The sequence below is a fragment of the Chiloscyllium punctatum genome, chromosome 39 (assembly GCF_047496795.1).
Source record: "Chiloscyllium punctatum isolate Juve2018m chromosome 39, sChiPun1.3, whole genome shotgun sequence".
Lineage (NCBI taxonomy): Eukaryota > Metazoa > Chordata > Chondrichthyes > Orectolobiformes > Hemiscylliidae > Chiloscyllium > Chiloscyllium punctatum.
The window spans coordinates 47685050-47710366 of NC_092777.1; the positions used below are offsets into that span (position 1 = coordinate 47685050).

The 25317-nt window shown below is 40.7% G+C and overlaps 1 protein-coding gene across 2 annotated transcripts in view; it reads left to right on the forward strand.

Annotated features, from left to right (window-relative positions):
• Positions 1–25317, forward strand: part of LOC140464029 (transcription factor MafG) — a 49981-nt gene continuing 24664 nt past the window's right edge. For both annotated transcript variants that reach the window (XM_072558652.1, XM_072558653.1), the window contains exon 1: positions 1–180. The gene's annotated coding sequence lies outside the window, so the exon portion shown is untranslated. The remainder of the gene's footprint in view (positions 181–25317) is intronic.

The window sequence follows — 25317 nt, forward strand, 5'->3', positions numbered from 1 at the left end:
TCATGAATGAAGCCACATGACAAAAACATCATCTGACGTCTGGCCTCGGCACAAGCGCAAACACCGAGTTGGGGGGAAATTCCTTCAATTGTGAGAAAGGGGAGAAACCGGGCCGCCCGCCTGCCTGCCCCCCGCCGTCCCGGAGCCGCGCCGCTGTGTCGGGGAGTTCCCCAGGACTCGGTGAGTGGGGGCTCGGCCTCTCTCGGGGGGGGGGGCGCCTGGGCCATAAACCGACAGCGTTCTGCTGAGTGTGCAAATGCAATGTGTGTGTGATAGAAACAGTAACTGTGTGTGTGTGGAGAGAGGGAAGGAAGGACAGAGGGAGAGAGAGAGAGCTGCTGACTCATCATCAGGGTCACACCAACCTGAGCCAGGCAGCCTGGACACCGGGCTTTGCAATGGAGGGGGACAAGGAGGCTGCTTTCACAAGGAAAACACTGCAATAGCTTCTCACAAACACCTTCTGGACACTCTCTCTCTGTCTGTCTGTCTGTGTGTGTGTGTGTGTGTGTGTGTGACTGAATCAGGGAGCTGCTGACTCAGGGTCCACACACACACACACAGTGCATTTACTACCTATGCTTCAGCTCAAATGGAGAAAATAGGGCAGGTTGATCATATGTTGTATGTGATAACACTCAAAATATTTGCCCTTTTAAAATGTGTATACATAAAAATAAGAATTGCTGACTCAGGATGCATCAACTAGCAGCAGACTCATGTCCTGTGTTGGATGAAAGGGGACTTTTGCTTTAAAAGGATAGTATGATTATCTATTTGTATTTTTTTTAACATGCTGCTTTTTTACACCTGTTTTGGCTGATTCTGGGATAAGTGTCTGGCCAGACTAAGTTAGCAATAAATGTTTTCCTGAGAATGAATAGTGGTTTATTTTCTTTTGCAAAATCATTTTCAAAAATGCAATATGTATATATTAAGTATTTTTAAAAATTGTTGATTACTGGTCAATAGCTGACTTATTAACAGGATCAAAAAAGTAATTATTCAGATGTGTACAAGTCAAACATGCTGACTAGGCTCTTGTTGAGTGTAAATAAGTGGTATTCTGTAATGTGTGCAGGAAAGTTGGTGACTCATAAGATGTAATGAGATGACCATAAGTACACATGTAGTCCTCGGGGATAATTGTGGTGGTAGTGGGGAATTTGGGAATGAATGATGACTCATCTATAGGGTATTGTTCGAAGCATCTGGATTGGGCAGAAAGGGAAAAGCAGTGTGAGTATGCGACTCAGTTGTTGATTTATCAGCCTGACTCCCAAATCTGGCATTAAAGAGGAAGGTGAGATGGTAGTTATCTTTTTGTGGCTTTTCAAAAGATCAAATATTTTTAAAATGCACTTGCAGATGTACAGGAGAGCCACTATGTATTTTGTATGTTTTTAAATGTAAACAGAGAGAGAATAGAGCAGCCAGGAATTAACTCTGGAGGTGGATTGTCATTTGGTGGTCCAAGTTAACCAAGGTGATGTAAGGTTATATTTGTACCTTTATTGTATACACCTATTGCCAGGTGAATTATTTTAATTATATGTAATGTAATTTACTTAAATTCTGAAGCTGTGATTTCAGAATGTTGTCTAACCTTTCTAATATTTAGTTAGCTGTGCTAAAACTACTTGGTGACTAGCTATTTAAATTTGTTGTTTAATTCTATCATCTTAGTGAATTATTACTTTAATAGCAAAATCTGTAAAAGACTTGTAATTTATTGTATGTATTTAATATACCCAACCCTGATGGAGAGGGAGTTAATAGATGTAATTCAATCTCTCGATTTCGCTGACACTAGTTAATTGGATGAACATCACTTCGTCAGTTTGATATAATCCCTTCCACTGAGTGAATTACATCCTTGTTAAATTTTCCAGGTATCTGTTCTCTGCAACAGTATTTTATAACACTGTGCATGTGCGCCAGCAGGAATCTAACTGATTCATCTGTGCTCAGCACAAAGCTAAACTTCAATGAAGGGAAGAAGTATGCTTGGGTTTATTAAACATGATCATTTATGGTAGCAACATATCAAATTTCATTTTGTCACGTATCCCTTCTACATAGCTACTGTATTTTAAAGCTCCCCATATAAAACAAACATTTATGCCAAGACTAGACATTCGATGCCTTATTATTGTTCTTGACTTCCAAGTTTTTGAATTGTAGCAGTCATTTCCAAAGTCTATAGTCGGTATACTTAATGAATATGAAGTTTCTAACAAGAATATTTGTAGTTTGTTTTTAAAGGCTTTGATTACACTTGGTGCTTGTACTCATTCACCCCTAATTGTCTGTTTATTTGATAGTTTGGGAGTCAAATATTCTACGTTGGGTGTCTGATAGTGTGGCTATATTTCTCAACTCCATGTTTGTATCAAGAACTCAGTCCTTCCTTTAGTAATTCACTGGCATTCTGATTGTACTCCTGACATGTGTGTTACAACAACATGCACAGTTGCCAAATGCCTGGAACTAATTTCTGAGAGGTTGCAGGGCAAGGTGATTGAACTCCTGGTTTTAGTCACACCCTTACTACTTCATCACACAAAAATGTTTTGCCTATTACTAAAATTAGTGTTTCTAATATTTTGTTTGGGATTTTTAAAATGTCGACATTGTGCTGTACTTTATGAAATGATGCTTAGATTTACTTAACAAGACTGGAACTTGAACACTGTCATTTCTGGACTTTTAAAAAATCTTCAAGCAACTTAAAATGGAGTCTTAAATTCAATAAACGCGATATGGTATTACAGTATAAGTTAAATTTGCCGTCTGACTTGCATGTAGCTTCCTTATTTAAGGAAAAGAAAGTTAGGAGCTGATACCCATTGCGTAGAGTACCAAAGTTGCAATGAAGAATTAAAGATGCTGAGTTTGGATTTTTAAAACTTCAACTCTTTTGTTTTAAGAGGGAGTTATGGCCTTACACTCTTGAGGTCCCACGTGAGAAAGAAGAAATTAGTATTGTGGACCTTTTGGTTTAACACTATAGGAATGAAAAAGTTTCAGTGATGCACTAATTTCAGTTATGTTTATGAAATCTTGAGACTGGCATGTTGGTGCTTACCTCTGATGTAAAAGCCTCTATTATAAAAAAGATATATGTGACTTAAGGGGCTTAACAGAGAAACGCAGAGAGAATGTTTCTCCCTCCTGGAAGAATTGAGGACCAGAGGGTGTGGCCTTCATTAAGAGGCACCAGTTTAAAACTGAGAGGAGAGTTCTGCTGAGGGTTGCGAGCCGTTTGGAGGTCCTTGTCACAGAGTTGTGGGAAGACAGTCCTGGTGTACATTTTAAGGCTGAGAAAGATTATTGATTATTGGGGAATTGTAGGTTATGTGGAAAACACAGGAAGGTACACGTAAGGGATCTAGAATGAACCTGTTGAATGGCAGCGCAGGCTTGAGAGACTGAATAGCCTGCTACACTTCCTATTTCTGACAGGCGTACGGACTTGAGGGGTTGTTTCAATCTGTTTGGAACAAAAATAGAGCTAAAAGTTGTCGAGCAGAAAAGCAGAGTTGTGAGGGGACAATTGAAACAATGAGGTGATGCTGAAATTGTGTTTGAGGTCTCAGTAATGTTGATAATTTGTGGTTTTGATGGACCAGCTCCAGCATTAGCCATCCAGTTTGTGTGATTCAAGTTCAATTAGCCTTGACACAGGACTGCAGGTTTTATATGCTGTACACTGAACTATACTTGAACATTGTTCTTGATGACCAACATTTGCATTCAGAAATTTTAAGATAATTGGCAATAGAACCTGAGGTGAGCGGACAGGGCTGGGGTAGGGGGAGGGGTGGAATGGGGAGCTTTTTTTCCACCGTATGTGATTAAGTTCAGAATGCATTTCTTAAGAATGTCAGGGTGAACTGTCACTTTCAAAAAGGGAACTGGATAATTATCTGAAGAGAAAACTGTTTGCAGGGCTACTGAGGAAAGGGTGGGGAAGTAGGACTGGCTAAGGTACGCTAACCAATTGATGGTTCTACAATTTTAATTGGATTAGAGCTATACTGAAGGTAGCACCTCTTTCTGTTGAAAAGGGGACATCACCATACGGCCACTGAGTAGGACTTTTCGGGGGTATGGGGGGAACAATATGCTTATCCTGAGCAGTGTTAGTGGGCTTCTATCAAAAATATGATTTTGGAGATATTGTTGTAGCTTAGGGAATGTCTGGAAAATAGCTGTTGTGTTGTAGCTCAAGAAGGTATTGATGAACTGGTGTATAGAAGAGCAGGGCAACCTGTTGTAAAAAGTTGAAACGATAGAAATATTCAACATATCAGTCAGGATGTGTGGAAAGAACAGATCAGCTAATATCTGGGCTGTAGATATTTTGTCAGAATTGGGGGGCCTGTATTTGAAAGGGTAATGCATCTTTTCTCTCCACAGGTGCTGACTGGCCTGCGGAGAATTTCGAGAGTAACCTATGTGTTTTTATTTCTGATATCCAATGTCTTCAGCTTTTATAAATAAAGCAAGGAACTGTGGATGCTAGCGATCTGAAACAGAAATTGCTGGCGAAACTCGGCAGGTCTGGCAGCATCAGTGGGGAGAAAGCAGTTAACATTTCAAGCCCAGTAACTCTTCATCAGAACCTTCTGAATGTTATCGTCATCTTTTATTTGCTTTTCATTTGTGGTCAGGGTTGTTTTGCAAGCTTGCAAATGCTTTGCTTGAAGTCTTTTTGCTACAATCTTCAAAATAGAATGAAAGATATATAGGGTAAGAAAAAGTTTAGTTCTTTGAAAAAAAAATACACTTATTGCTGCTGATGTTCGCTGTGCTACCCCAACCTGTGTGTGCAGCTGATAACTGCCTCTCTGCCCTTCCTTCCTGAATGTCAACAGATAGCAATTTCTGTTCTGAGGTTTTGCACGTTTGTGCTACAGATAGAACTGTGTGTTATTACTGGGCTGCACATGCTCACTTTTGCTGCTTGCTTTTTGAGGGGAGAAGGGAGCAGTGGTGGTGGTAAAGGAAAAATTAAATTTCTACTTCCTCTTCAAGTCGTGTATTCATTATCTGAATTTCCACAGCCTGTTAGTTCTCTTTTTCTGGTTCCTGTTATCCTCCAGTTTTTAAAAGCTGCCATTACTATTTATTTTACCTGGATTTTAAAAGCAGATGCTGAGCCTGGAATCTCAAAAATGTGCTTTTCACTTTTCCTGGCCTGTATTCTGATGCTGAGTCCTAGTGTAACAATTTATACAGAATGAATGCTAATGATTGTAGCATTCTTGCTTCAATCGCAAGAATGTTTTTAAAAAAAAAGAGGTCAGGTACCCCAAGGGATTTAAAGAATTTTTATAGAATCCCCACAGTGTGGAAACGGGCTTTTTGGCCCAACAAATCCACATTGACCCACTGAAGAGTTACCCACCCAGACCCAATCCTCTATATTCACCCCTGACTAATTACCTAACCTACACATCCCTGAACACTATATGGGCATTGCAGCTGGCCAACCCACCTGACCTGCTCATCTTCGGATTGTGGGAGGAAACCGGAATACCTGAAGTAAACCCATGCAGACACTGGGAGAATGTGCAAACTCCGCACAGACAGTTACCTGAGGCTGGAATCGAACCCCGTGCTAACCACTGAGCCATTGTGTACCCCATGGAGTTTTCTTTACCTAAAGTGCTAATGATTTTCTGTTTTACTTTCTTAAGAATGAAGGGTCTCTCATGAACTTGGAAATTCATTTTACAAATTTAGACACTGAAAATGGAAAGTTATAGTAGTAACATAACAGCTATATTAAATTATTCCTTACCAACACAGATTTACTACAGCACAGGAGGAGGCTATTCAGTCCATTGGTTTGTATCAGCTCTTTGGATAAGCAGTTCATCTGGTAAATTCTCCTGCCTTCTCCATGTAACCATGCACATTGTTTCTCTTCAGATACCAGTCTTAACACCCATTGAAATGTATAAATTGAACCTGCCTATTCTGTACTTTCAGACTGTACGTTCTAGGTCTCAACCAGTCCCCTTGTGAAAAAGTTTTCTTTTTCGTTTTTTTGTTTGTCCTTTTTTTCTGTTCACAAATTGGACACACACTCCCCATTTAACCTGGCCTGACATGCCATAATTTACTCTTCCCTTCTTGCAGTGCAATTTTTTGGATGTAGTTTTGCTCGCTGAGCTGGAAGGTTCATTTCCAGACGTTTTGTCACCCTACTAGGTAACATCTTCAGTGGGCCTCCAGGCGAAACACTGCTGATAATTTCTCCTTTCTATTTTTCAAGTTTCATATCACCTGCAAACTTTGAAATTGTCCTTTGTGCACCAAGATTTAGGTTAATAATGTACATCAGGAAAAGCAACACTGACCCTTAAGGAAACTGGGCTCTGTACTTCCTCCAGCCTTTTAAAACATCCATAACCACTTTTTTGTTGCTTTCTTTTGCTCACGCAACTCTGTCTATGTTGTTCTCATTGTCCCTCTTATTCTGTGAGCTAATACTTTTTGTCTCTGTTGTGTAGCACCGTAACAAAAGTCTTTTGGAAGTCCATGTACACGGTGTTAGGGACCTTGACCTTACCAACACACTCTGTTATTGCTTCAAAAACAACTCAGCCAGTTAGATAGACTTGACATTCCCTTAAGTGCATGCCAGCTTTGGTTAATTAACCTGCATTTGTTCACGTGACGAGTTTTGTCCGAAATGATGTCTTCCGAGAGGTTTTCTACCACAACACTAAACTGAGTGGCCTAATATTGCAATTTCTTTTTTGAACAAGGATCTAATTTTTTTTTGTTGTTTAATCTTCTGGTATCTCAACTGAGTCTAAGGAAGACTTTGAAGTTGTCAGTGCTTCTGCAGGTTTTATTCTAGTTCCTCTCCATACCCTTGAATGCACCTCATTAGACTTGGTGCCTTGTCCACTTGAGTATGGTCAGCCTTTCTGTTACTTCTGTCTTCTTCTTCAATTACCACCTGCTGGATCAGACAAGGACATCCTATGCTGGAACTAGGTTTGGACTGTGCCCTCTGTTCTTGTGTTGTTAATGTTATTTCAGTCTGCCAGTTTGCTTTCAGCCGCAATAATTTGAGACAGGCATGGCTGTGGCTTTCTTTTGAGATGCAGTAAGACATCCAAGTCATTGGAGCTGCCATTTTTCTTTATTCAGCTGAGAGTGATCATGCTTATGTGAACTCTCTGACCTAGTTTCAGTCGATCCACCTTTCTGTGCCATCTTTAATATTCGGTGAATATGGGAAGTTGATGATGTGGGTTTTAATTTGACTGTGGGCTGGTTTGCGATGCAGGGTGACTCCCACAGAGTGGATTCACTTCCCATGCAGGCTAAGATAATCATGAAGGACCTGATTTCTCAAGCCACCTGGGGTGTGGTGACTCTCTGATTAATTGCCCCTTCAGTCCTGGCTCTCAGAGAGCAGCCTTAGTCCTCCGGGGCGAGATCAAATTTTCCTTACCATGAGGAAAGTCCCACATTGAGAAATGAATTCCAAATAGTAAAGTGGAAGTGTTCTTTGTAGTGGGTTGGTGTGCGGTTGTTTTTGTTTTCTCTCTATGGTTGGAGAATATTGGTTGAACAGATTTAGATTGAAGTGCATTCCTAAAGTAAACCCTTACAAATTTTTCTAAAGGTTTGATGTTGCAGTGTGCCATGTTCAAGTTGCATGGTTTGCTGTTAGAATATATCTCATGCTATTTTAGCTGAGGAAAGGGGTGTGGAGGTATGGAGAGGCAAAACATTCCTCTAAACAGGGAGGGAAAGGCATCTGGATTGCCTCTGTTTACTTGTGGTTGAAAAAGGAACCACAGAGGCTAGATTTCTTGCCTTCTCGGAAATTTTGTGTGGGAGGAAGGAAGAGAAATATTTTTAAATCCTTGTGATGAGGGCGCATTGTACTTTCTTGCATTTTTGCTGGGAATATACTTTAACCTCAATTGTACTTTCAAGATGGTACTGCACGGAAGAATGTTTGTATGCTACTAGGAAAAGTAAATAGAGAATATGATAGTTTACATGAGGTGGGATTGCTGAGTCATCAGAATTGCACAATTGAACAAATACCATCCCGGTCTCCACCCCCTCCATCAAGGCAATAAACTGTAATCCACACTACAAGAATGAATGGTGCTTGGAATGTGATAATGTTTGTGTGGAAGGCCAAGATGTTTCAGTAGGCACTGTAATATGCAAAGTGCATTTAATATGCAGCTTATCCTGTCCCAACCTCATTTTTAGCTATGTGCTGTGGTATGACTTGAGATTTTACAAGTCATGCAGTATTCTAGATTACCACCCAGACTGGCATTTGGTACCTTTTTAAATGAGGCTGTTGGTATGGATCGACACTGTCCTGAAAAAGCAAGACCAGGCAAAGGGCTGCTGTATGTGACGATGGACGCATGTATTGCTTGCAAGAATAGTGGTTTTAGGTGTGCAGGAAACTGGTTTCCTGTGGTGCATATTGTTGGTATTCATATCAAGATTACTGGGTACAGTGCAACTGTTTATTTTTATATGTTCTGAATTAAAATTGAATTGTTGTGTAGTCTTTATGTCAAGTCATTTGTATGACTACTTAACTGTTGCTATGATTTTCAGATTTATTAGTGTTACCTGGTGAAGAAGTGGCATCAGGGTTGACGGTCAGTCATAATAGAGTCCGAGTCAGAGATGCACAGCACGGAAACAAACCCTTCGGTCGACCATGTCGATCAGATATCCCAACCCAATCTAGTCCCACTTGCCAGCACCGGACCCATATCCCTCCAAAGCCTTCCTATTCATATACCCAATCCAGATGCCTTTTAAATGTTGCAATTGTACCAGCCTCCACCACTTCCTCTGGCAGCTCATTCCATACATGTACCACCCTCTGCATTAAAAGGTTGTCCTTTAGGTCTCTTTTATATCTTTCTCCCCTCACCCTAAACCTACTCCCCCACCCCCAGTTTTGATGTAACTGGAATATACAATTCAAAGACTTTGTCTATTTATCCTATCCATGCACCTCCATGATTTCTTAAGCCTCTAAAAGGTCACTTCTCAGTCTCCGACGCTGCAGGGAAAATAGCCCTCACCTATTCAATCTCTCCATATAGCTCAATTCCTCCATCCCTGGCAACATGCTTGTAAATCTCTTCTGAACCTTTCTAAGTTTAACAGCATCCTTCCAATAGGAAGGAGACCAGAATTGCTCGCAATATTCCAAAAGTGGCCTAACCAACGTCCTGTACAACCACAACAGGACCTCCCAACTCCTGTGCTACATACTCTGACCAATAAAGATTTTGTTGAATTTTGGCGCAGAAGCCATTTGACCTCTTCCTGCTCCTGTTCCTTTGCAATTCTGTACCAACTCATGTTCAGTACGAAGCTGAAGACCAGCAAATCGTAAATGGCAGATTATAGTTCAAGATGATTTTCCGTGCATAAATAACTCAGGCAGGAAGTGTCTGTTACCAATACTGTATAGCTCAGTGTTTGAAGCTGATCTGAGTGCGCGCACAGTTTCACTTCTCATGTTTGTGTTGGAACCTTGGACAGTCATACCCCTCTGTTGAAATAGGTACATTCTGTAATATGACAGTCTTCAAAATTTATTTCTTTTGGAAGGCATGTGCCATTTGCTCTTTATTCAAATCCCGTGATTTTGAACAAAAGTGCTGCTGCTAAGTCAAGGGCACGATTCAATGGATTGTGGTTTCCAGCCCCTCTCCGGGGTTTGAGTGCACACTCTAAGCTGACAATTTCAGCTTTGCACACTGTGAAGTTAAGGCAGGATTTGGATTTGAAACACTGTTATCTGGTTGTTTATGTCTTTGATTTTGGTATTTTGCTGCCTGAAATGTTTCCTTACATCATGATGGTTGACTAGATTTTCAAAAATGTTCCATTTTTTCATCAAGTCCTAAGGTTGTGACAAGTGCTTTATAAATCAAAGTATATTTAATTCCATTTGAAACTGTTCAAATATAACCCCCAATCTTAATTTATTATTTAATGCTGTATGATGATTTTGTTTAAAGCAAATGCTATTATGGTGCCACCGCCAGTCATATCTCTAATGAGAGACCAGCTCTGTAGTTGAGTAGGATTGTGGCAACTTAACCTTTTTTATAAGCTAATACTTCAATAACTGAGGAAAAGTAAAAGGGCAGCATGGTGGTTTAACAGATTAGATTCCCTACAGTGTGAAAACAGGCCCTTCAGCCCAACAAGTCCACACCGACCCTCCGAAGAGTAACCCACCCAGACCCATTTCCTTTAGACTTATGCACCTTACACTATGGGCAGTTTAACATGGCCAATTCACCTGGCCTGCACATCTTTGGGCTGTGGGAGGAAACCGGAGCATCCACAGGAAACCCACGCAGACTCTGGGAGAATGAGCAAAATCCACACACACAGTCAGCCGAGGCTGGAATCGAACCTGGGACTCTGGTGCTGTAAGGTAGCAGTGCTAGCCACTGCGCTGCACCTCATTGCTAGTTAGCATTGCTGCCTCACAGCACCAGGGACTCTAGTTTGATTCCAGCCTCGGGTGATTGACCGTGTGGAGTTTGCACATTCTTCCTGTGTCTGTCTGGGTTTTTTCCCCATGCTCCAAAGATGTGCAGGTTAGGTGGATTGGCCATGCTAAATTGCTGTAGTGTCCTGGAATGTGCAGGCTAGGTGGATTTTCCATGGGAAATGCAAGATTACAGGGATAAGGTAGAATAGGTTGTGGGTGGGATGCTCTTTGGAAGGTCAGTGTGAACTCAATGTGCCAATTGGCCGCCTTTTGTACTGTAAGGGTTTCTACAATAATGCCAGTTAATAACCAAGAGCTTGCAAGTATGGCTCTGAAAGTGTTGCCTAGTTTAATTGTTATAGTGGTCCATGCTTTGCTAATTATACTTGTGTCCCTTTACTACCTAATGGCCATACAGCCTTTCTATTAGATGTTTTGAGCACATTTTGAATATTCAAGGTTAAATATTCACGATAGTCCCTCTGTAACCTGATACAAAATAAGACCAGCACAATTATTTGTTGATATTCTCATTGCAGGAAGCATTTTGGTTTGAACAGTTAAGATGAGGTGAAAATGGCAATGCTTTTTAAAACACAAGCATGATTCTGTTTTTTTTTAAAAAAAAAGTCCTATTTCTGACACTGAGCTACAATATACAGTAAATTGCAACTGCACCCCACACAACTGTTTGGAAGTGTTGATGTTCTGAAAATTCTTAAAAACCCATTTGGGAGAAATGTATTTTCTTCCAAATGTAACTTGACAAAGTTTGACACTGGTCCACACTGTTCTGTTGCTTTCAGGTAGTTTCTTGACCCATGTCAGTTAATTTACTGGAGTCCTGTGCAGCTCGAAGATTGTTTCAGGCCCTTCTGTTTTAAAGTTTTTTTTTCCCCTCCCTCATTGTTCTTATAATTGATGAAGGTGTCCCTTTCACCCAAATGTTTAACATTATCTATGTGCCTTTTCAAATGAGCTCTATGGGGGCTTTAGTGGCACAGTGGTAATGTCCCTACCTCTGAGCCAAGAGACTCGGTTTCAAGTCCCACCTACTCCATTTATTAAGTCTATAAATAAAGTCTATTTACAAGATCAGTTTGCAAATTCACAATGAATGAAACTTAATACACTTCAATCCTTTTATAATGCTGCAATCAATTTCTGAAAATTGGTACAATATCTCTACCACTGATTGGGATTTGTTACTGTGCTGTGATCCTCGCATGATCATTCCATTTTAGTTCAGCAAATGATTTCACAACTCAGTAGTTACATGAGACTCTTAAAGAATAGGGCTGTTATCCTGAAATATTCACATGATTGAAAACACCCCTCTAAATTTTCAAAGTTAATTTTGAAACTCTAGGAACCAACATATTTGCTCAACTTCAAAATGTATGATAGCATCTCCCTTATACAGACATCTTTGATTTTAGTAATCTGTTCTCTTTTGCAAATTTAACAAAAACATACAATGAGTTCATGTAGTTTTGCAGCACCGAAAATGTTCAGTTTGGCCTCTCGTTCCTGGTGACAGCTCTCTTTTAAAAGCTATGCAGTTAATCCCTCCTTTCCCTTCACTTACTTCTCTGCACATTTGGCTTTAGGATCTATCCACTTCACTTCTGAAGACTTCTGTTCTGCTTGCACCACCCTTTTCAGTCAATTTGCTCCAGATCTGTGATTTGCTACTACTATGTTTATAAGAAACACATCTCTCCTCTGATTCTTTTGCCCAAGTTTGGATCAAAAGCCAAAGTGTTTTTTTCTTGAAGTTTGTGTACAAGATGGAAAACTTCACAAATCTCAGACTTCAGAATCTTATCTTGGTTGTCTGCTTTAGTTTGACATGCAAAACATGACTCAAAAATCAAAACAACACTTCCAATTTTCAAATCGGTTGGGAAAAAGACATTTGTGGTTTTAAATCTCCTAATCATTTAGTTGCAGGAGAGCTTATTGTTCTAATTTATTTGGAATCTTATTCATTTATTTAAGAATGTGTTGGGAACCTGTACAAACATTTAATATTACAGCTTCGGAGGTGAACATATATTTTTTTTCTCTGGCGTTCCTGCTGGTTATGCACCTTTTTTTTTTGCTTCTATCAAGCACTTTCCAAAGCTCCCTATGCTCTTTTTATTCATTTTTCAAAAGTTGAAATACCTTGACCCACTTCCCAAACTGCAATGTCCTATTTTTACAGATGTATAGACATTCTAGTCAGTAGACACTTGACTTTGCTGGGGTCCTGACTGAGCACTGGTGAATTTTCACACAGTGAAGGCACCTTTGCACAAAGTTCTGCACATGGCTAGTTGTGGCCATTGCTGACTTGATTTTGTTGCAGTATGCTGTATTGGCATACGCTGTATTTGGTGGTATTGTTTTTCTTTTTATGTGATTACCTTTTTTTTAAATCCGTGCACTCTTGTTCCATTTGACATTTGTGTTGAACTATGATTTGTGCTCAGCTGGTATTGGTGTTGCTGTCTTTTCCTTGAGGTGAACTTTTGTTCTGCTCAAGGGTTCTGCTGTCAAACTTCCACCCCCTGTAAGAGGGTGACAACCAATTCTGGGGTTCTAAGGCACATTTTATCTTGCTTCACCAAGTCTTTATGTTGTGATGCTTCTAAACAGAAGATATCTAGAAAATACTAATTTTTTTCCCTCTGAAACTTTCATCTTCATCCGTTTCTTTGATCCTAACTCTACAAGTTAAGGAAATGTCAAACCTCTTATCGGCCTCTAGGCATGCATACAGCTGTAGCTAGTTCATTATGGTATAGCAACGTTATTGTGAACAAAATCTTCACAGAAAGGAGGTATTTCTTACTGAACTTGCTGATGGGCAATCTGTTCGCTATGTTTGGAAACAGACTGCGTTCATGTAGCTCCTTTTTTTTAATGTAAATGAATATCCAAAAACACTTCATTGGAGTGCTTTATTGTCAGGGAGGACTTGTCTGATAAATTTGATTGTTTTTTTTTGAGGGAGAGATGAAGATAATTGCGGGTGGGGCAGTGAATGTTTTAATGAAACATTTTGACAAGGTCCTTCACGGCAGGCTGGTCCAGAAGATTGCCACATGTGGTCCACGGTAAGTTGGATACAAAATTGGCTTAGTCATAGATGACAGAGGATAGTTGTGGATGGGTTTTTTTATTATTGACATCGGTAACCAGTGGTGTTCCATGAAGATCAGTGCTGGGACCTCTCTCTCTGACACATACTCATCAATCCACTTACATCATTTGTAAGTTTGTAGTCGAGATGATAATTGACAGAGTTGTGAATCGTGAGGAATGTCGGCAAAGGATACAGCAGAGTATGGATTGGTAGGAAGGTTGGGGAGAGAAATTAGCTTAATCAGATAAGTGTGAGGTGATTTACTTTGGAGATCCAATGCAAGAAATCTATACAGTTCATGGCAGGGCCCTTGGGAGCATTACAGGAAATTTGGGCTGCAAATACATAGTTCCCTGATATTGGCAACACAAGTGGATAAGGTGGTAATGAAGGCACAAGCATTCTTGCACTCATCAGCCAGGGCATAGAGTATAAAAGTTGGCACGTTGAAGCTATATAAGACTTCAGTTTGGGCACACTTGGCGAATTGTGTGTAGTTCTGGACATCACTGTGGGAATGACTTGGAGCCTTTGGAGTGGGTTCAAAAAGTTTACCAGGATGTTGCATGGATTGGAGTGTATTAGTTATGAGGAGAGTTTGGACAAACTTGGATTGTTTTTGCTAGTGTGTAGGAAGCTGAGGGGTGTCTAAATAGAAGAATTTTAAGTTTTATAAGAAACATGGATAACGTGGATAGTCGGTCTTTCTCCTAGGGTGGAAATGTCAAATGCTCGGCAGCCGAGTGGCTCAGTGGTCAGCACCGCTGCCTCACAGCACCAGGGTAGATGGGTAGGAGGCTGGAAGAACAGCAAGCCAGGAGGTGGAGAAGTCAATTTATCTGCAACTACCCCTACAGCCATCCCCCAGTCCTGAAGAAGGGTTACACCAGAAAAGTTGACTTCTCCACCTTCTGATGCTGCCTGGCTTGCTGTGTTCTTCCAGCCTCATGCTTGTCTACCTTGGATTTCAGCATCTGTAGTTTTTTTTGTCTCACAGCGCCAGGGACCTGAGTTTGACTCCAGCCTCTGGCAACTGTCTGTGTGGAATTTGTGCATTCTTCTTGTGTCTGTGCGGGTTTCTGAAGATGTTCAAGTTACGTGGATTGGCCATGCTAAATTATCCATAATGTTCAACGATGTGTAGGTTAGATGCGTTAGTCATGGGAAATGTGGAATTACAGGGATAGGGTAGGGTGATGGGTCTGGGTGGGAGTATCTTCAGAGGGTTGGTATAGATTTGTTGGGCCGATTGGCTATGTAAAGATTTAAGGTGAGGGGGGGAAAGCTTTTAAAGGAGATAAGCGAGGAAAGCCTTTTTTTTAAACAGAATGTGGTAGGTGCTCAGAATGCACTGCCAGACCAGGTGCTAGAAGCAGATACAATAGCAATGTTGAAGAGGTATTTAAGTAGTCACATGAACAGGTGGGGAATAGAGGGATATGGACCATGTGCAGGTAGGTGGGATTAGTTTTGAGTAGCTTCGTGGTCAGCACAGGCATGCTGGGCTGAAGGGCCTGTTCCTGTGCTGTACTGTTCTGCAGATATTGAATAAACAGCCTGCTGATTTTATAAATGCTGGAAGGAATGAGAAGTTTGTGGCGAGCCAGTGCTGGGTGTTACTACCTTCTGCAGATGAAGGTAGGACCTGACGTTGCTTTGTGATCCAGCAATAAATGCTAATTCAGTTGTTCGTGCATATTCAAGACTCCAAACCTCAGTCTTGAGGGGGCACAGGGCTGTGCCTTATTGGGGTGGGGACCATGCTTTGGAGAGAGAGTGGTAGTGCAGAGATGGGAGTTGTCCTTTTTCTGGTGGGGTGGCAGAAATGGAGCATCCACCCTGGAGGAATATATAAGGTGGAGAGGAATGGTTGTAATGGGGACTGGGACCTCCACAGCATCAGAGTCATAGTATAGCATAGAAAAAGATCATTCGGTCAAACTCGTCCATGCTTACCAACTATCCTAAATTAATCTAGTTCCATTTGCTAGCACCTGGCCCATATCCCTCCAAACCCTTCCTATACATATACCCATCCAGATGCCTTTTAAATATTGCAATTGTACCAGCCTCCATCACTTCCTCTGGTAGCTCATTCCATACATGCACCACCCTCTGCGTGAAAAAGTTGCTCCTTCGGTTTCTTTTATATCTTTTCCCCTCTCACCTTAAACCTGTATCCTCTCATTTTGGATTCCCCCATCCATGCCTTTCATGATTTTTATCAACCTCAGCCTCCACTCCAGCGTCTCCCTATAGCTCAAACCCTCCAACCCTGGCAACATCCTTGTAAATCTTTTCTGAACGCTTTCAAATTTCACAACATCCTTTCTTTAGCAGGCAGACCACAATTGCAGGCAGTATTCCAAATGTGGCCTAACCAATGTCCTGTACAGAAGATGGAAATGGGATGAGAGGGTGAGCATGAAGAGTTCACAGCTATGAAATGCAGTGGTTAGTGCGAGGGCCTGAGGCAAGGTGGTTTATATTTGGAAAGGGCATTCAAAAGTGAATTGGGATATTACTATTCCCAGGAATGGGCATAGAGGGAACTCGTATGGAACAGTGTGTCCCAGCTCTGTATTTGAAGAATATGTCTGTGCTCTGTGTTGAGTGTGGCCACAAAAAAAAATCAACAGGCATGAATCTTACATCCTGCACTTTCAGCAGAAGATGAACAGCAGAGTCAGCTAATTTATACCCAAAGCATCCTGAGAATGAACAACTTTAACCATTTCATTACTTCCAGCTGCAGCACAGATCTGCAAACAGTAAGGAAGTACTACACAAAAGCTATAACTGAAAGAATTAAAGTTGCGTTCAAATCTTGGGTGTGCCTCTGTAGAAGAGTGTTATTTTCTAGTTACTAACATCAGCTTTCCTACTGTATTGAAGGTTTCATTTCAAAGTGATATTTATTTGAGGAGGGAGAAATGCATTTTTATGTTGTACCTTGGAACAGGGATTGGTGAGAATGTGTTGAGGTGCCTTTTCAGGAGGCAGCTACAGGGTCTGTTTGTGATAGCCTGAGGAAAATCTACTGTCTTGGCTGAAACCCCAATGCAACTGGTTGAAAAAGCCACTTTTAAGAAAAAGGAAAATGTCAATCAAACTCCCCGCTAAACAAAATAAATGAATGAATTAAGGAAGTAAGATATTTCCTTGTGTATGCATATTACTTTTGTTAGGAGATCCTTCATATCACAATTATTTGTACTAATTGTTGTACTAAAAAACAACTATGCCAATTTGGGTTGTTTTGTTTCAAATTTAAATTGTTCCTGCAGTATGAATTTGAAATCATTGACTGACTGTTAACCAGTTGTACCTCCCATGTTAGACAACAGCGCTTTATCAAGTTGTCTGCCTATCTTCCTGACAGCTTTTAAACATTATCCAACCAGAGAAACTATTATGACTTCCTCTTCCTCCTCCTTCAACCTGCTGCTCCACCTCACTCCTCCACACCCAACCATCCACATCCTCCTGCCAAGCATAAGCTATGATAAGTCAGGATGCTTCCATCAGGAATTTTGTTCCTTCATGCTGTTCATTGAAGAATGCAAAAAAGGCATGTGCAGTGTTTGGGCAGAGTACAAACATTTTTATTGAGAATTAAGGAGCAGCCCCATTTTAAAAAAAAATCTTAAACCTACTTTCTTGGACGTGTAAAAATAGACCAGCTTTTCATTTCTCCCTCTGTTTTGAAATGTTTATTTTCTCTTTATGATAACTCAGCTTCTACAATGTATAGTTACTGATTGTTGAAACTTTACGATGCAGGGTCTTGATGTTGTCCATATTGGAGGAAGATTAAGATGATTGTATTGAGGATAGGGAACACCTGGGCTCCCTGCTCTCATTTGAATCAGAAGAAAGCAGTTGTCCCAGTTGCATTCTCCTTGGCCTAGATAGAACTGAGCTGCTGTCAGATGTGAACTACTATATATAAAATAACTTCAGCCTTTACACACAGACCTGTAGCACTCTGATCTGGATTACAATCTGTAATCTTGTCTAAAATTAATAAATTTGTGTTGCAGACGTTTCGTCCCTTGTCTAGGTGACATCCTCAGTGCTTGGGAGCCTCATGTGAAGCGTTTCTGTGATGTTTCTTCTGGCATTTATATATTATAATATATAAATGCCAGAAGAAACATCAGAGGCACTTCACAGGAGGCTCCCAAGCACTGAGGATGTCACCTAGACAGGGGACGAAACATCTGCAACACAAATTCCCAGCTCGGCGAACAGAACCACAACAATGAGCACCCGAGCTACAAATCTTCTCATAAACTTTGAAAATTAATAAAAGCCTGTTGATCCTTGTTGCATTAGAGTGTTGGAATTTGACCTGTCAATATGCCTGTGGGACAGCGGAAAGGTGAGAGTTGAGGAGGTTAACCATTCTGTAAATTTGCACCGTTTAATTTCAAGAATATCTGATCTAATCTTCTGCGTGTGTGCCAGTGGTGCTAGACTGTTTCAGAAAATGAAGGTTTGATCTGATTTGACAATGGTTGGAGAAAGTGACTGTTCATTTTTGTTTCCTGAACAGTTGGGCAAAACGTTGATCACTTGGCAACTTGATTCGCTTATTCTGAGCTCTGTTTCCTTTCGATGATATCTTGATTGAAAGTGATTGATGCTTTTGTGGTCGCACAGTATTAAATAAGCTGGGTAACCACCGACCAGCTTTCAACCACAGATACAAGCCCACTGCCCTAAACTTATACTGGCCTAATATTTTCTCTTCGATATCATGCAGAGCTAATACTCAGCTATGGGTTTGCTTGGCTGTATTTCTAATGGCTGACTTACATGCACAGTACAATACTGTATGCAGCATTGCACACATTCATCACTTGAAAACAATGGCCAAGCGATGTACTGTAGATGTTGGTAACCACAGCACTCCTTACCGCTTGGAATAGCAGGACCAAGCTCCTCTTGAATCAGAAAGATTTATAAGATTGTGTTTTTATTCAATCTTTGACTGCATTTGTTGCCGATCCCTAATTGCTGTTGAACTAAGTAATTGCTTGACCATTTTGGAGGGCAGTTAAGGATCAACCACGTTGTGTGAATCTAGAGTCACATATAGGCCAGACCAGGTAAGGACAGCAGATTTCTTTCCCTCAATGACGAATGAACAAGATGAGCTTTTATGAAGATTGATCACCTCAATAATGGTGCCATGAAATGAGCTTTCATGTTTTGCAATATGAATTTAGATTCCATGAACTGCCATGGTGGGATTGGAAGCTGTGTCTCAAGATTATTAGTCTGCCTACCTTTGTAACCCCCACATAGAGACAACCACCTTTTAAATAGGATCAATTCTTCCAATCTGCAGCCTAACTATAGGGCTGTTGTGGTGCAGTGTCATTGTCATAGAGGTCTACCATCCAGAAAAGGGCCCTTTGGCAAATTGAGTCCACATTGATCAAAAACCAGCACTTACCTATTCCAATATTATTTGCCAGAAATTGCCCCATAGCCCTGTAAGTCTTGGCATCATAAGTACATAATGAGCAATTCTTTAAATGTTATGAGAGTTTCTGCCTCTACTACCTATACAAGCAGTTAGCTCAGGATTCCACCACTTTCTGGGTGAAAACATTTTTCTCGCATCCCTTCTAAACCTTCTGCCCTTACCTTAATAACCTGGTCATGATCCCTCCACCAAAGGGAATGTTTCTTTCCTGTCTGTCCTATCTTGTTCCCCTTTCATAATTTTATTCATCTCAATCTCCTCTGCTCCAAGGAAAGTAACCCCAGTCTCTATTCAAAATTACTAAAATAATTTCCAGCTCAGGCAATATCCTGATAAGTTTTCTCTGCACCATCAAGTACCTTCTGGATTCTAGATTGCCTGTTATAGTCCAGCTGTGACTGAATGTTTTATACAATTCCAGCAGAAATCTCAATAAATATTCTGTGCTCTTAATCTCTGTGCCTTGGCTATTAAAGGCAAATATCGCATTTGCCATCTTAATCACTTTATCTACCTGTCACCTTAACTACCTTAAGGGACTGGTGGGCATGCACACCAAGGTCCCTCTGATCTTCAGTGCATCCCAGAGTCCTACTGTTCATCACATATTTCATTGCCTTGTCCATTCTGCCCAAGTGCATCGCCCCTCATTTTATCTGAACGTAAGACATAGGACTGGAAGTAAGGCCATTTGGCCCATCGAGTCCACTCCGCCATTTAATCATGGCTGGGCATTTCAACTCCACTTACCCGCACCCTCCCTATAGCCCTAAATTCCTTGCCTTGAAGACCGTTAATGTCCTGGCTTCCACTCTGTTCTGTGGTAATGAATTCCACAGGCCCACCACCCTCTGCCGAAGAAATGTCTCATTTCCCCTGTTCTAAATTGACCCCCTCTAATTCTAAGGCTGTGCCCACGTGTCTTAGTCTCCCTGCCTAACAGAAACAACTTCCTAGCATCCACCCTTTCTAAGCCGTGCATTATTTTGTAAGTTTCTATTAGATCTCCCCTCCACCTTCCAAACTCTAAATAATACAATCCCAGGATCCTCAGCCATTCATCGTATGTTAGACCATTCCAGGGATCATCTGTGTGAATCTCCACTGGAGACAGACTAGTGCCAGTATATCCTTCCTGAGGTGTGGGGTCCAAAGTTGGACACCGTATCTAAATGGAGTCTAACTCGAGCTTTAAAAGTCTCAGAAACGCATCGCTGCTTTTATATTCCAACCGTCTTGAGATAAATGACAACATTACAATTGCTTTCTTAATCACGGAATCAACCTGCAAGTTAACCTTTAAAGAATCCTGGATTAGCACTCCCAGATCCCTTTGTACTTTTGGCTTTATCAATTTTCTCACCGTTTAGAAAATAGTTTATGTTTGTATTCGTTTTTCCAAAGTGCATTTGCTCACGTTCATCAGCCTTTTCCTGGACCACTCTCCTAAACTGTGTGAATCTTTCTGCAGCCTCCCCACCACCTCAGTACTACCTGCCTGTCCACCTAACTTCGTGTCATTGGCGAACTTTGCCAGAATGCTCCCAGTTCCTTCATCCAGATCATTAATATATAAAGTGATTTGGTTTGAATTCCATTTGCCACTGATCATCTTATCTACATTCTGCGGTAATCTAAAGCTATCCTCACTATTTACGACCCCACCAACTTTTGTCATTCTTGAACATACTTGGACTCGCTGCTACATTTTGAGTTTAAACTGTTTATAACAGAAAGGGCCTCAACACTGATACCTGTGAAACCCACTGGACACAAGCTTCCAGTCAGTGACCCTCTGCTTTCTACCTCTCAGTCAATTCTATATCCAGTTAGTGCTGGATTTATAGAACCTAGGGACTCTTACCATCAAAATCAGTGTCCCACGTAGGACCTTATTGAACACCTTGCTGAAGTCCAAGTGGACTGTACAAAATATATTACCCACATCTGCAGTGATAGATTATTTACCCCTGAGCCAGGAGACCTGGGTTCAACTCCCGTTTGCTCCAGAGCTGTGTCAGAAAATGTCAGAACCGGCTGAGTGGAAAATATCTACAGCTCGCTCAACTGTGCAAGATTAGATCAGGTCCAATTTGAGATGATTATGCAGTAGCCATTCCTGTTTCAGTTCTTGTCACCACATTGGAAGAAGGATGTGATTACAATAGTGAGGGTGCAAAGGTCATTTACCAAGATGCTGCCTGGGCTCAGCTATGAAGGAGGATTGGCTAGGCAGAGGTTGATTTCTTTGGAGCAGCAAACGTTTGAGAGGGGACTTTGGTAGAAATGTATAAGATTGAGGGTCATAGGGTGGATAGGAAGACTTGTAGATGGAAGGCTAAGAGAAGAATTGAAGTGATCTTATTTCACTCTGGAAGTCTGGAACTCACTGCCTGAAAGGGTGGTTAAGTCAAACACTCAACATTGAAGTCGTATTTAGACATTCTCTTTTTCTCTTTGGAAATTTAGATTTTGCATGCAAGAGATCATAAGCCTTAGCATGGACGCCATGACAGGCAAAGAAAAATGTCAAAATGTTCTTCTCCAGACGTGAAATTACTTCATTTTTCTCCTTGAAGAAGAGAGATGATTTTCCTGAACTGTTAGTGTTGGTGTTAATTTTGAAACCTTAAACATATGATCAAAAAACTCATGGCCGTTCTTGGTCTTCCCCATCACAATTCTGGAAAATACCGTGATTTTATTTCTTCCCCTGTCCCAATGGGCTTATGTTAGTGAATCATAGAAATGTATAGCATGGAAACAGGCCCTTTTGGTCCAACCCATCCATGCTGACCAGATATCCTATATTAATCTCGTCGCATTTGCCAACACTTGGCCCATATCCCTCTAAATCCTTCCTATTCGTGTATCCAAGCAGATGCCTTTTAAAAATTGTAATTGTACCAGCCTCCACCACTTCCTCTGGCTAACTTTCTTTATATTTAAAAAAAAGCACACTGTCTGGCAAATACCTGAGAATAGGTCACCCATCAACATTTGCCACGGAGGAAGGAAGCGAAGTGTTAAGAGGAAATGACTGACAGGAAAAAAGAAGTTATTTTCAAGTAGAGGAAGAGAGAACCAGAATAACATCTACCGCACTATACAGTAAGCGGAAAGCTGTGGCTTAAAATTAAAGCATCAGTTTTTACTATGTTTCTACACTAATCGATATTTAAAATTGGATATTGGGCTCAGAAATGTTCAGTTATTACTGGTAGTGGGAATACTCCAGTTGGACTATTGGTAGCAGTGAAACAGACCATTCCAGTCCGTTTCAGTGTTTCTCCTCCACATGAGCCTTTTTCCCCACCCTTTTTCATTGAACACCATCAACATGTCCTTCTGTTCCTATGTTCCTCATGCCTCTCCAGCTTCCCTGCCAATCCATCACCTCAGATACTGTGTGCCAATGCTCTGTCCACTCTGGGTATGGTTTTCCCTTGAATTACTGATTAGTCTTATTAGTGACTTCTGTTGCATTTATGCCCCTCCAGTTTTGTTCTTGCCTGCAAATAGGAGCATCTCATCTATATCTACCTCAGCAAATTCTGCTATAATTTTTAATGCCTCTTTCAGGGCAGCCTCAGTTTTCTTTTCCCTTTTAGAGAAAGGAAATGCAACTTTCTCTATCTATACTGATAAGTATAATCCCTCAGTTCTGGTATCATTTTAATAAATCTTTTTTTGCTTTTGCTCTAGCATCTCTGTACTGTTTTTATATAAAGAACATGGAGACCAGAACTTTTCGCAATCCTCCATATTTTGCTAACCCAAGGTTCTGTTGTGTGTGTGTGTGTGTGTGTGTATCTTCTCTGCTTCATAGCTCTGCCATGATAGAAATTAACCCTTTTATGCTATACAAAGATTGTGTAAACATGGGGGAGCACAATTGGGAAGGTTAAAGATGACAAAAATTGGCAATGCAGTGGAGAGTGTAGAGGGTAACTGTAAGATCCAAAATGGTAGATGGGTTGGTGGAGTGGCAAGAAAACTGCAAATGGAGTTCTATTCTGATAAGTGCCAAGTAATGCATTTTCAGAGGTCAAACAATAAAAGGGAATGCACAATAAATGGATCTATACTGAGAGCGGTAGATGAGTGAGAGATCTTCGCGTGCAAATGTACAGGCCTATAAGGGTAGTAGTAAAGGTAGATATGGTTTTAAAGGAGGCATATGGAATGCTCTTCGTTATTGGCAGAGGAATAGAATACAAATGTAGGGATGTGGTGATGAAACAGTAAGATGCCAGTGAGGCCATAATTGGAGTATTGTGTGCAGTTCTGGTCACCACATTACAAGAAGGATGTAATTGTGCTGGGGAGGACGCAGAGAAGACTTAGTGGAATGTTGCCGTAGCTGGAGAATTGTAGCTCTGAGGAGAGATTGGTGTTGTTTCTCTTTTGAATAGAGAAGACTAAATGGGTGACATGATTGAGGTATCCAAAATTGAGAGTAGCGATAGAGTAAATGGGAGGAACCTGTTTCCCTTGGCAGAGAGTTCAAAACCCAGGGGTCATAGATTCAAACGAAGTGACAAAAGGATTAGAGGGGATGTGAGGGAAAAAATGTTTTTATGCAGAGGGTGGTGCGTATCTGGAATTCGCTGTCTGAGTTGGTAGTGGAGGTAGAGACTGTAAACTCTTTCTAAAGATACCTGGATCTGCACATTTAAGTACTGTAAGTTGCAGGGAGAGGGGATTGGAAAGGATAGCTTGATGTCTTTGGGGTCAGTATGGCCAAGATTGATCAAATGGCCCCCTTACTGTGCTGTATCAATTCGATGGTTAATAGTGACACAACAGAAAAGTGCAGTCTGAATTGGTATCCAATCCAAAAAGGTGTTAAATTACCAATGAAGGGTGACTTCATATAATCTCTTTACTAAGTGTAAATTGGTGGTATTATTTTAATAATTAAACCAGATCATGTTTGTTTGTGCATGAATCTTACTAAAGTATGAAACACTTTTAAAATCAGCTTCCAAATTTGGAATGCTTTTGAGCTCTATAACATTTAAAATGAAATTCTGCATTTACAGGTCTGTCACTGATATTAACAGTTAAAGGTAATGCATAACTTGTTAAATTAAAGCACATGGGTTGTAATTTACTCGTGTATTGTTATTATTTAAGTCAGGGCAACAGAACTTTATGCTCAGTGACCGAAATCCATACAATGGAACCTCAAGGGCAAGGTACAATATTTAAAATAGATGTCCCTTTTAAAATTGCATTTTTGAAGTTCCTTAGACTAAATGATCTTCGTGTAATAATTTATCCCATGAGGCAGCAGCCCTTTCTTAAAAAAAATGCTTTGCCAAACCTTTGAAATTTAAACAGGGCAAGCACATATTAGAAGAAAGTGAAGATTGTTTGGGCTTCTCCTGATCAGGAAAAGCCAATAAAACACCATGTTATACATTGCTTAAAACTGACCATTAAAAAGGCAATTAAAATCTAGTGATGCTCAAAAGGCCAGAATTGAAAGAGCACTGATTTTAAACTCTGGAAATTGAGAGGTGGAAGGAGACCACAGGGATAGGGAGGGGAAAGGCAATGAAGAGTTTTTTGGCTTACTCACTATATACTAAGTTGGGATTTTGTCTGGTGTCGTTTATTCAGTTATCTGGGACGAGGAATGAGCATGGTCAGCTTAATAAGAAATGGGCAACTGAAGATTGTAATTTTAAATTCCTAAATGGAAGAACAGCAGAGAATCAGTAAACTGATCAAAAACCAAGATTCCAGCAATTGATCTTGTTCTGCCATCACTCCACAATTCTGGTCATAAGAATCCAGAGCTCCTGCTTCATATACTGGACAAAATGGAAATTGCACTGGCTTGTCTTCCTGGTCTTGATAGCTGACAAAGGGACATGAAAGGATAGCTCTGTCTGTATAAAGGTGCATGATTTAGTTTTGTAAATGTCAGTTTAATTCAGGTTGCGGGGAGCACCACCAGACGTGGACGAGACAAGGAGCAGGTGACTAGATCAAATGAGCTGAGATACTTAGCACCAAAGTAAACATTGGAAAACTGCGAGTATTTTGTTCTTGTCTCTGCAGAGGGTGGTGTGTATCTGGGGTGGGGGGAGGAGGGGTGATAAAGGTGGGTAGAGAGGGTTGAAAGAGTTTCACATATTAATG